This window comes from Aotus nancymaae, unplaced genomic scaffold (assembly GCF_030222135.1).
Source record: "Aotus nancymaae isolate 86718 unplaced genomic scaffold, 86718_ANA_hifiasm-v0.15.2.pri h1tg000002l, whole genome shotgun sequence".
Taxonomy (NCBI): Eukaryota; Metazoa; Chordata; class Mammalia; order Primates; family Aotidae; genus Aotus; species Aotus nancymaae.
Window position 1 is genome coordinate 11,957,240 of NW_026988413.1, and position 13,533 is coordinate 11,970,772.

Below are 13,533 nucleotides of genomic sequence, written 5' to 3' on the forward strand. Positions count from 1 at the left end.
CCATGGTCAGAGAGGAAGAGATACAAAAAAGAGAATGTAGGAAAGAAAATTAAAGCTTGTATCAGCTACTTCACTTAAGGCTCATTCTTGATCGTTGTAAAGACAACAATTATAACTTCTATTTACATAAAGTATTTTCAGAAAGTACTTTCTCACCTATTGCTTTTTGCATATGCCATATTTCAGCTGAATTTGGGAGTTTCCTGATTTGGTCAGATAAAGAATGTTCTGATGAAGGCAACTGGTTTTATTTAAAAAGATAGGCGTGACTTCCACACAGACATCCACACACATTGGAATGTTACTTCAATCTATTTTAAACTTGTAATATTTATAATATAATTAGTTATGGTATATTCATAATATGTATAATAATCTATAATTCTACAGTTCCTTTCAATTATTAATATCTGATAAGTTTTTCTCTACATTATATATTGTTTGTTTTAGATGTCTAATATCCTATTTATATATTTATAATTATTGATTGATTCCTTAATAGGAATGTTTTAAAAATTACAATGCATATTATTTTTTAAAAGGTTGTAAAATAATTTTGCTGAATGAAAAATTGTGTCCATGTTTAAGTTACCATATCTTTGATGACTGCTACAATTACATTTTTCTGCACTTTGCAACTTTGTTCTCTCCTTTATAATTATACCTATTATTTTTATGTCTTATGTGCAAATTCAGAACAAATTATTTTCTCATTAATTTGAATAATATTAATTTTTAACTTGGAAATTTCTAAAATTCCTACATTTAAATTAGATTATAAGAATTTCTAATAACATGAATATAAATAGGAGACTACAAAGTTGCCTACTCACAGACACTGATTACAATGTGTGAAATTGTGTATGTGTGTGTGTGTGTGTGCATGCATACATGTGTATTTCAGTAAATGAATTTTTTAAATAAAGTAACAAAACTTTTATGACAAAGATGAATAATTTCTCCTAATCAGCTTCTAAACATTTATATTATTCCATATTTATTTTCAAAAATAATGCATAACTTTGTTTTAACAAGACACAATTTTACATTAGTAATACATCATAGTATTGTAATATATTTGATAACAATATTTATATTTTAAATATAACAAAAAAACAACATTTATTATTTAAGTTAAGTACAGAAGGTGGTTTATGACAACTTTAAAAATCCAACAACAAAAGGAGTTTCTCAGAGAGTTCTTTATCCATTTCACTGTATTCTTTTTTTTTTTTTTTTTTTTTTTGAGGCGGAGTTTCGCTCTTGATACCCAGGCTGGAGTGCAATGGCGCGATCTCGGCTCACCGCAACCTCCGCCTCCTGGGTTCAGGCAATTCTCCTGCCTCAGCCTCCTGAGTAGCTGGGATTACAGGCACGTGCCACCGTGCCCAGCTAATTTTTTGTATTAGTAGAGACGGAGTTTCACCATGTTGACCAGGATGGTCTCGATCTCTTGACCTCGTGATCCACCCGCCTCGGCCTCCCAAAGTGCTGGGATTACAGGCTTGAGCCACCGCGCCCGGCCCACTGTATTCTTTAGAAGGTTTCAGAAAGTATTGTTTATGAGACTGTGAAGACACCATATTTTCTAACGTTCTTTGTTCCTTTCATTATAAGCCCAGTCAGAACCTCTGAAGATAAGATTTTTGAAGTCATTTATAATGATCTATATTTATTCATCTTATGTGTGAAGGCTACCAACTTCTTAATGTTCCTATCCCCAACATACTAATCTACACCTCTCTCAATGCTGGAAAATAACAAGAAGGCATTCATCTACCCTTTCTTGTCAATGACTATTTTTAGCACTGTAATAAAAGTGGGCACCAACCAGAAATATCGGTTCCTTCAATTTTGTTATCTTCATTTCATTCTATAATTTGGGTTTATTAGATTTCTGCATCACCACAAAATAAGGTTAATCAATCACTATTTTCTGCATTTTGCTTATACTGTCAGGCAAAATGATACCTTCAAAACACACTAAATTGTAATTTATGTTTGGGTGAAGCTGTGCTTTTAGTTACCTTTTCGTACTAGGAGCTAGCACAGTGATCGGGACAGACTAGATGTATCATATATTTACAGAAAAGAAACTAAATGCAAACCACACTTTTTCGTTTTTTTAGTTAGCAGGAGTCCGATAGAACATCTCTATTTCGTAGATTGTTTTCACATATATATTTTAAGCTTTTCTTTTTCTTTGATTTCTCATCTATTGAGTAATCTTCACACTGATGCCACATAAAGGGCATTAATTCAAATTCCAGAAAAAAAGAATAGAGACTTTTGTTTCCGTGTATTTCAACACACCCAGAATTTCAAATGCATATTTTGTCTAAAAGATCAGGAAAAGTGCAGGAAATTACATCAGCTATCTGCAGAAGGGGTAAAATGGAAAAATTTCAAATATATCTTGAGTTAGTAACTTTGAAGCAATCTCATAGGAATGGGATTGCATTAGCCCGTCTAAAACTATAGGCGCATCGGTTGTCTCAAGAGGCTGCTTATCATGGAGCCAAAGGTAGTCTGTGGGAGGCAGGGTGTGCCAATCTGCTGACAATAATATTTCAGTATCTTTTGCTTCTCTGTCTTCCTCATGTGCCCATAGCTCGATCCCTTTACATAGTAAGATGATAACCCACATGATTTCATGCCTCTGTGCTTTCAGCTTTCTTTATCTTTTCTCTTTTGAAAATTTTTCTTTCTTGTCATTTCATCTCTTATTAGTCAGTTGAAAAGTACCCACTCAACTTTCAAGATATGCAGGGATAATTTAATAAGTTCATGTGGGAAGCTTTTCATGGAATTTCTAGCCAGACCAAGGGTTTCTCTTGGGAAGTCCATGAGTTCATTGGCATGCTGGACTTGTTTACAACTTTCTGCTTTATTTTGCAGTTTTCCGTTTACAATTCTTTACAAAATGCTTCGGCCTTAGGGAATGATGAAAAGTTTCCTGTAAGATTAAACAAATATAAAACCCAAACATGCCTGACTTCTTAATGGATAAACAAAAAAAGAAGCTGCTTCCAACGCAGCGGGATTATCGAGAGCAGGAATCTGTGTACCTTTACACCAGAACTTAACTAGAGACGTGGCGTAACTGCTCTCTATGATCCAATTCCATGTGTCTTTTATTCCATCCACGGCCACCAGGAGGTGAAAAATACCCAGAGAACTTTACCTCTTCAGCTCTTTGAGCACAATTCCAAGGCATCTGTGGCGTTCCTCACCTGTGTTATGCCCTGTTCAACCACTTCTTCCAGAGGACTGCCTTTCTCAGTGCTTTCTCTCTTATTCCAGACATACTTCTCTTGAATTTTTATCTGGTTCAGGAAGCGCTCATTTGTAGATTTGAAATTCTTCAGCCAGGTTGAAGCCTCTAAAGGTTGATCAAAGGGTTGTTTGTTGTACTTGGACTGTAGAAGTTCCCAGCAATTTTTTACCCAGTGATGAGCATCTGGAATATGTAGTATCGTCCAGTTCTGTTTTGCACAGAAGTGAATAACATGTCAAAGACTGAGGGTTTTTCCTCGTCCCTTCTCCCCATACAGAAGATATCCTACAGCCAGATAAGCAACATTGGTGTTTTTTCAGGTAATGCAGAAGTTCTAGGGCTGGTTTCCTTTCCATCAGGTAAGCTTCACTGAATGTCTTCACCTGCATCACAAAGCGAGGAGGAAGGCCATGGGGAAATATAGCCTTCGTATCCTGGGAGAAGATGTTGTAGTGCTGACCCTCATACTGATCCCCATGCTTAGCCGGGTCATTCTCACTGGTGTGGGAAATAGCTCTGGGACTCTCAACTGGAACCTGGCTATCTAGGTGAGCAGCAATGCTTTGGTGTGCCTGGGTTCCCACGTGTGAAAAACACCCAGGATCCAACTTATGGATCCTAGAGATAAGCCTTGTTATTCCTTTCAGCAGTGTCCTTGCACTTTCCTGGAGGTTCGGAGTCCCGCTCCTTTCCCTCAGCGGTACAACCCCTGTGCCAGTGTGGGGTATGGACACCGTCCCTCACCCTGAGTCGAGGTCAAGTTCTCCTAAGAAGGCGACTGGCACGCACCGACTGGGGCCGCCTCCAAAGCTCAGTATTTTCCTCCAAACCGTGTTATTTCTCTGTTGCAAAGCTTTTGGTTTATTCAGTGGCTTCTTCCATATTACATCAGTGCTTGCAAGCTGCTGTTCATGACTTTTACTCCCGTATATTTCTTCTTTCTAGACATTTGTGTTAGTTTCTTAAGGCTCCATAACAAAGTGTGGAGGCTGAAAGAAACATGTCTGACAGTTCTGAAAGCCAGAAGTTCAAGAATCGAGGTGTGAGCAGGACCACACTAGCTCTGAAGGCTCCAGGGGAGGGCCCTTCATTCCTTCTTCCAGCTTCTGGCTGCTCCAGGCCTTCATTGGTTTGTAGCTATGTATCTTCACTGTCTGTCTGTGCCTTCATTCACATGAACCTCTCCTGTGTGTCCAAACCTTTCTGTCTCGTGTACAAAGACACTCTCATTGGATTTATAACCCACCTACTTAATCCAGGATGATCTCATCCTTAAATCTTTTACTTACCAGTACAAAGACATTTTTTGAACTAGGTCACATTCACGAGTTCTGGGTTGGATGTCTTTTGGGGGATCACCATTCAAAACACTACAGTGTCTTTGCAGCTTCTCTTTGCACTTCTGCTTCAGTCATTTAGTAGTTTTAAATACCCAAGCATGGGAATCTGATTTGTCAGGGTCCATCTTTTTGCTAAAGCTCAGATGATAGGATGCTGCCAGTTCCTGCTTTCATACTCTTTCTCCCCAGTCCATTCAGATGTGGCCAAGGCACAGAGTCACATGATACCTAACAGGGCTGCTGAGGCTCAGCTCTTCCATGGTGCCTGTTGGCAGGGCAGGCTATGGCTTCAGCAGCCTGACATAACTGGTAGTGTCCATCTAGTCCATCAGAATTCAGGAACCTCCACACAAGTAGAAACTGTCTTATTATATTTTGTAATCCCAATGCTTCAAATCGTCCTTTGTACATGTTATATGTTTAATATGAATTTGTACACTGAAACGTTAAAGATTCATTCATTCATGGATTCAATAAATGTTTGTTAGTACCTACTATATGCTGGGCAGTACAGTTAGATACTGTGGTTAAGGTGATGCATATTGAAGTATATTCCATGTCCCTGTAGACTTTTTAGACTTCAAGAGGAGGAATATATATATCTATATAATCACACAGATGATCGATTTTAATTGTGATAAGCTCTATAAGGAGTATCTATCTTCCTAGAATTGACTTTATGTTTAGCAAATAAATGTCTGGTTCTAATTTGGATTTTTGTATAGATTTTCCAGAGGGAGTATATATATATATATATATTCATTAGTAAATATGACTATCCTGGTCCCCTTGACAGTTCTAGCTATCATTGCAAATTAATAAATTGCATTCTTGTTCAGATATTAGTCTCTAGGAATGTGGTTAGCATGTTTGCATTCATCTCCACTGGTGCCACTGACATTTTGCAGGATATTTCTTAGTTGTGGGGGACTGTCTTGTACATTATAGGATATTTGGTAGTATCCATGGCCTTGTACAAGATACCAGTAGCACACACCCTCCTCTTGTGACAAACAAAAATGTCTCCAGACATTGCCAAATTTTGCTGGGAAGCAAAATTGCTCCCAGGAGGGAATCATTGCTCTAAAAGTAAATCAGGCCATCTGAATGATTGAATTAGGTAGGAATGGGAAATGCAAAACCTCCAGTTCTATAATTAAGAATCATAGAATCACATTAAATCAGCTAGTATTGTGCCTACATCATATTCTTGTGGTTGTGAGTGTATATGTGTTCTTAGGAGGATACAGAGGCTCATGTAAACCAATATGTAGCATCTTATGTGATTTGCATTTCTCATCTATTGTCAATTTGCCAGAAGGGAGACACAAGTTTAATATAATCTATGAACACACACCACACACATGTAAGTTTACTTTGATCTTCAGCTTTGGAAATACTCCTTTATAGAAATATAGACTGAAGCAAACTTTGTACACAATATATTTTTGGTGTTCCTTATATCATATCATTCTTTATATTAATACTCTTCCATTTTAAGGGTTTTCATTTATGTAAAAGTTTGTCATTCTTAATAAGAGATACTATTTTTAAAAGTTATTTAGAGTCAGAAGATCTGGGGCTGAATACTTCCTCAATTCATGCATGACAACTATAATCTTGTTAAGTTACTATTTTTTATAACATTTTTAAAAAGTCCTATTTGAATGATTAAAAATAAAACCTTACAAACAATAAATGTCATGAATTTTTGAGATGATGATTATGAACATGACAAAAGAGCAATGTGAAAAATTGTGTCTATTTGGTATGGAAAGTGAGAGGAAGAAGGGAGTTTCAATGGACATCTGTATCCGCTGTTTGAACCAAATGCACAGTATGTACAGTCCCCATATTCAGGATCTAAAAATGCACCATGTCAAAAACAAGTCTACATGAAAGCCTGGGGTTTAAAACTACAGAGGACAGGCCGGGCGTGGTGGCTCACACCTGTAATCCCAGCACTTTGGGAGGCCGAGGCGGGTGGATCACGAGGTCAAGAGATAGAGATCGTCCTGGTCAACATGGTGAAACCCTGTCTAAAAATACAAAAAATTAGCTGGGCATAGTGGCGTGTGCCTGTAGTCCCAGCTACTCAGGAGGCTGAGGCAGGAGAATTGCCTGAACCCAGGAGGCGGAGGTTGAGGTGAGCCGAGATCACGCCATTGCACTCCAGCCTGGGTAACAAGAGCAAAACTCTGTCTCAAAAAAAAAAAAAAAAAAAAAAAAAAAACTACAGAGGACAAATGCCTTATTAAATGCCAAAATCCTAATAATCACTGTTGCAGATAACAGGTGTTCCAGCTGAAGGTTCATGTTTGAATAACACCACATAACCTGGCAGCAGTGTTGATTCCTACCGATTTCACTAAGAACTAAAAATAAAATATTTAAAAACACAGGAAAAAAAAGCCCAATCTCTGCTTGAAATGTAGGTTGACTGTTATAGAGAATGCTTTTCCTTCTGATGAATCACACCTGACCACAAAGTTTTCTATATATTTACTCAGAAATGCGTTAGAATTGCACCTGCACCGCACATTTCTCCCTCATTGAATCCTTCTTCATTCAGGGAAAACTGATTGCTGCTTACCCTTCCCCTCCTGGGTGGTTTGAAGAACTTTAATGGGGTGGAATCACATAATAACCAAGCATTCCCTGGTCTGGTGGATAAGCTGCACATACTGAACAAATAGGGGCAAATGTTCCTCCAAAGGGCTGATGAGTACATTTGCAGTTTAATTTAAAGCTGCCCCGGGGTAGCTATGCCATCTCATCTGGTCTCTTTATGTTTGTGTTACTATAGAATCAAACAGATGCCTTCCTTTTAGTCTGGGACTGTAACTTCCAAACCACAGAAGAATGAAAACTCTCTCCTGATATTCAACTCAGAATGCAAAACTCAGCTTCTGAGTCACTGGGCTCCCTGACAATTGCCAATACCCATTCTTAAAACATTTGCAAAGCAGTCCTGGGAGGCTTACTTGAAAAGTATGCTGTGACTGCCCTGCCCACAACTAGCATTGCCAGCATTGTGCTTGACTTGGAATAACTTGATTTTGCCCCTTCAGGCGCTGTGTGTCAGAAGCACTGGACAATTTTAATGGGCCTTTAGACATTAAGAATGTGATCTGGTATTTATTGAGCATAGAAGGTATATTGGGCAATGCAGCCAAGCACTTCGCATACATTACTATTTCACTTAAGACAATTGTTAGGGGAATGGTATTTTATATATATATTTATTTATATACATATATATATATATATATGTACTTATAATGTTAAGGTCTTACAGATACGGAGATTGAACCAACATTTTCTGATTTTTGTTGCAAATGATGATTTCCTTATGTATGAATAATACAGATTTTTATAGTATTTACATTTTATTCTCATTTTGATCTGTGAGGATTAAATACAGCATCATTGCCTTGTTTTACAAAGGAGGAAACTAGGGCTTAGAGATTTTAAGTAACCAAACAGTACAAGTGAAAGAGTTGTCCTTAAAATCTGGGACCACAGACCACAGAGCAGGTGTTCTTTCCCTTGTTCTGCTATAAATAGAAGGAAATCTCCTTGATCCACAAACTATATAATGATAATCAGGCATGAGCTTAAAACACCCTGAAAGAACAAAAGCTTGAGCTTACCAGTGTCAAGTTCTTCACTGATTTTTATTTTAGACCAGAAGTCAGCAACTCTGGCCCATCATCTATTTTTGTAAATAAAGTTTTATTGAAACACACCACCCCCATTTCCTTAGGTGTAATCTGTAGCTGATTTTGTTATAACCGTAATGACAGGATTGAGCAATTGAGATACTTGTTGTATGGCTTACAAAGCCTAAATATTTACTATCATCTGATACTTTACAGATAAAGATCATCAACTCCTTTTCAAAATTATAAGAAATTATCTTACATTTTAATATTATACTTGGCTTAGTTACAATTGTGAATAACCTTTATTATTATTAGGCAGTCTTAGAATAATATCAGTCCTCATAATACAAATGGAATGAGTTCTGATTTTTGTTTTTTGCACGTGAGGCATTAAATACTAAAAATTCATTTCCCAAAGGAGCAATTTGTGGCTTTGCCTCTGGTTAAATCCTCCGTATCTCACCACATCTCCTTTCTGGTGTCTTTCCCTTTCTCTTTCTCTCACTGTTCCAACCTCACCACCCCACACATGTGTTAATCTGTAGCTAACTCCCGCCCAGCCCAGTGCCATAGCTGCTTCCTCCATCTGTGCTGCCAATTCTATACCTCTTGCTTCTTGGTGACCTCCTCCTTCACTTCTCCCTTGGTCTGATCTATTTATTCTTTCTCATTAATGTTTAAACGGGTGCAAATCTCCCCAAACATAAATAAGATACCTCAGGTCCTACCTCTCGCTCTAGCTACATTGCTCTTTTTTCTATCTTTCATAAATAATTTCTTAGGAAGACTTGTTTACCATCAATGCCTTTGTCACCATTTATTCCTCAATCTATTGCCAGTGACTTATTGTCCACACGCACTACAAGTGGGTATATATTTGTATGTAGGTGTTTGTGTGCACATACACAGACACATATTGACACACAAACACATACACATTTTTGTAAATGCTCATTACTTCTTTATGATTAATTCACAACAGGAGAATTGCTGCATTAAAGGGTAGGTCACATTTAAGCCTTCTGAAAAGCTGTGTTTGCACTTTTACCAGCAGTGAGACAGAGTGCTTAACCTCAAGTGCTTAATTTCAGTGCTGAAAGTGGCATATTATCATTTTTTAAAACTTAGCTCATTGGATAAAGAAGTATAACAGTGTTACAGTGTGATATGGTCTGGCTCTGTGTCCCTACCCAAATCTCATCTTGTAGTTTCAATAATCCCCGCAGGCAGTAATTGAATCATGGGGGTGGTTACTTCCATGCTGCTGTTCTCATGATAGTGAGTTCGTTCTCATGAGATCTGATGGTTTTATAGGGGGATCTTCCCCTTTTGTTCCGCATTTCTCTTTGCTGCTGCCATGTGAAGAAGCACGTGTTTGCTTCCCCTTCTGCCATGATTGTAAGTTTCCTGAGGCCTCCCCAGCCAGGCTAAACTGTGAGTCTATTAAACCTCTTTCCTTTATATAGTACACAGCCTCAGGTATGTCTTTATTAGAAGTGTGAAAATGGACTAATACATAATGATAGACTATTTTAGTTTTATTTGATTATTTATAAAGTTTTAAATGTTTTCATGAATGTATTTGTAGAGGATGGAGATCTAAATTCCAATACAAGTCTTTTGAACATTTGTCTAATGTAAACCAACTTTAATATAAGCCAGCATTTTAATAATTGTAAAATATTTCTTTTTGTTTTAACCAAGTTGTAGCAATAGTTTTTCTGAAATAAAGATGTGCATGAATCTGAATAAACATGGTTTTTAATTTAAGAAAATATCAAGAAACAACTTAAAATGTCAATGATTTGTGAAAATTTTGGTTCTCTAAAGTTCTAAAGTTAGAGAAAATTTTTTTTAATTATGAAAACTAATGATTATATTTCATTTAATATTTCTCCTTGAAGAAAATTAAAAGTATTTGAAAACTAAAATAGAATAATTTTAATTTAACTTTATGAAGTATGTTTCTATTTTGTTTTCACAAGTTCTTAATGTATGATTGAATAAACTGTATATTAATCCCTTTAAAAATTAAAAATTTTTAAAAATACTTTTGATTATTTTATACTTTTTATTAGGGACTTTGGAGCTAAAGATGTAATTTAATTAGATAAGAATTAAAATATTACAAAAATTTGTAAAATTCTTCCAATTATCTTACTAACTCGACCATCTAATATTAGATACATCAAAACAATAATCTTCTGGTGCTTCTTTACAAAACACTTAAAACTATATAGGTGTCATTTGCCACTTCTGGGATGTAAATAGAAATGAAAATATAAATAAAATATACACATAAATTGCTTGGTTTCAGGGGTTAAGGCTTGATGATACATTTGGTCTTGAAGACCAAAGATGATTTTAAAATATCTTGCAAGGAAAGGTGTAAGACTCTTGTGTACCTGTGATGCTTGTGAAATTAAAAAAAGCAAATCATAGGACAACATATTCTGAGAACTAATTAGCAAGTTCTACTAAAGAATAATCCTGAAGGATACCATAATATTTTTAAGAACAAATGCTTTCACTTAACTCCAAACTAACTTTTGAATTTTGATTGTTTACATACTCATTTTTTCACTTAACTTAATTTCTATAACTCTATTTAGTTTTCTGGGATGGGGTCTTGTATATATTAGGTGTTCAAGAAATGTGTGTTGAGTGAATCAATCTCTTTCTTGTAATAGTAGACCCCTTATGGTATTTAAATTTAAAAAGTCAAATTTGTGTTATGTATGAAACAGTGTGTTTTTTATCGACAATTAAATAAAGTGTTATAAATTAGTTGGAACATTACAAATCTGAGTCTGTGCTGATTTGCTTTTTTAAGCTGATTTGCTTTTTTAAATAAGCTGATTTGCTTATTTACAATATATGTCATAAGGCTTAAAGTGATACATAATCTTTGGTCCTGGAATTCTGTTTCAGAGAATCTATTCTAAGGACATGATATTTATATAAAAAATGATTGTAAAACATCTTTTGGAAATATTAAAAATGTTTTAAAATTATCTTCTTTTCTTCTGTATGACAGTCAACAATAGTACTTTTATTAATTATCATCAAAGAAACTGAATGAAATGGAATTGGCTAATCAGAAGAATTATGAAATTGAAGAGTTTCTGGATTTGAAATCCTTAAGAAAATTGCCCAAAACAATCAAAATTCATCTATTTCTGTACACCAGGGCACAATTTGGTGGAAGGGTCACTCAATTACCCTTAATTCACTTTAACTAGCACACATTTATCTACTGAGAGTCTGCTACATGTTGAACACTGTGGTAAGTGCTTGGAGACAAGAATCATTAATGGTTGAATATGGAGGGTCTTGCGTTTCATACAAAATACTTAGCAATTTATGTTGTAGGCAGTGGGGCAGAAGAATAACATACTTAGATCCCTAATTTAAAGATAAGTATAGCGAAAATATAAAGGGTGGAGTGAGTAATAGGCAGACCAGAAGGAGAAAGTCCAATTAGAAGACCCTTCAAATGGTCTCAGTGAAAGTAAAATGGAAGCCTGGGATAAGACAGTAGCCATAAACACTGAAAGAGGACACAGGTATGAAGGCCTGAAATGACGACATGTTTGAGCCTCCATCTTTAACAAAGACAGCAGCATATGAAAGTTCTTATAATATTTGAAACTGAAGAATGAAAAATGCAATGATGGACTTGACTTCCCTGAGAAAGATCTGCTGTCATGGTTGGCCAGTTCAGGTGCCACTCATCCTTCATATATGAAGCTGATTGGCCATCCACACATGAAGCAATAACTATCTGAACAGGGCAGTGCAACCACTGGGATGTGTATGCAGAGTGAGTTGGAATTAAAAATATTCACATTGGCCGGGCGCGGTGGCTCAAGCCTGTAATCCCAGCACTTTGGGAGGCCGAGGCGGGTGGATCACGAGGTAGAGAGATCGAGACCATCCTTGTCAACATTGTGAAACCCCGTCTCTACTAATACAAAAAAATTAGCTGGGCACGGTGGCGCGTGCCTGTAATCCCAGCTGCTCAGGAGGCTGAGGCAGGAGAATTGCCTGAACCCAGGAGGCGGAGGTTGCGGTGAGCCGAGATCGCGCCATTGCACTCCAGCCTGGGTAACAAGAGCGAGACTCCGTCTCAAAAAAAAAAAAAAAAAAAAAAAATTCACATTTGTTTAAGTAATTATTTAAATATGTTTACTCTTTCAGTTGTTATTTTGAACTGCGATTTTCTTCTTAATATTTACTCCCAACACAGACTTCAACAGTAAAATACAGTATCATCGTACTATGTTTTCCTTTAATTGTAAATTATGTGACATAAATTTTGGATCATATTTTCAAACCCAAATAAGCAATACTTAATCATAAAATTTCAAGTTTATAAGGGATCTAATTTGGTAACTTGGAATGCATTAATTAGCATAATTAATACTGGTACTGATGCCATCTTACATAACATTTCCTTTGCCCTCTCTGTAGGATAGGATCCCTTCCTAACTCTCCCATTCCACCCTCTGTTGTGTCCCCAGTGTGGCAATGGTATTTTATATTTATTTTTTATAATATCTAGGATCTAAAGTTCTCTTCCAATTAGCATCTACAGCAGTTTTAATGACACAGAGAAAACTACATACAGAAATAACACATGGCCTAGATGTAGCCAGCTTCCAATGGGTTCTCTCTGTCTCCACTCTTTGCATAACTTAGAGCAAGGTTTAGAGCTTTGCAGTGTTACCTGCTATAGGAATATATCTCACAAACCACTATGACCAACAGATATTTTAATGTTCATTTGATTAGCACACAAAAGGAGGGTTACTAAAAAGTCCTAAGCATTTACTGCTGACAAAATCCTTACCGGAGATGGGTATCCTCCCTTCTTTCATGATATTTGCCTCCTCTCTACCACCCATCCTCAATCTCCCTTGTTTTTTATGCAGTGATATTTACAACTACACAGGCTTTCCCAATTTTGTTTTGATATTGAAATACCTATCTGCTGTTGTTTTGATATTCAAATACCTATGACTTCACACTGTGTTCAAGTACATAACAAAACATCATATTGAAGGCAGCTTTGCACCCAACTGAAAAAAATTCCAGCAACGTGAACGAACCTTCCTTAAAGAGTGTACACGTGGGTGTGTTGGAGTGGGGATGTGGACGGATTGTGAGTAGTTTTTTTTCCCCATCAAATCTTCCTTGTCACATGTGCAATTTAAACCCAGACTCTACATTTTTCATAGCAGCCCTGTCA

General features: G+C 36.5%; 1 pseudogene; it reads right to left on the reverse strand.

Annotated features, from left to right (window-relative positions):
• Positions 1 to 2,311: 2,311 nt before the first annotated feature.
• LOC105734463 (small ribosomal subunit protein mS29-like) lies at positions 2,312 to 13,189 on the reverse strand (annotated as a pseudogene).
• Between the last annotated feature and the right edge of the window lie 344 nt (positions 13,190 to 13,533).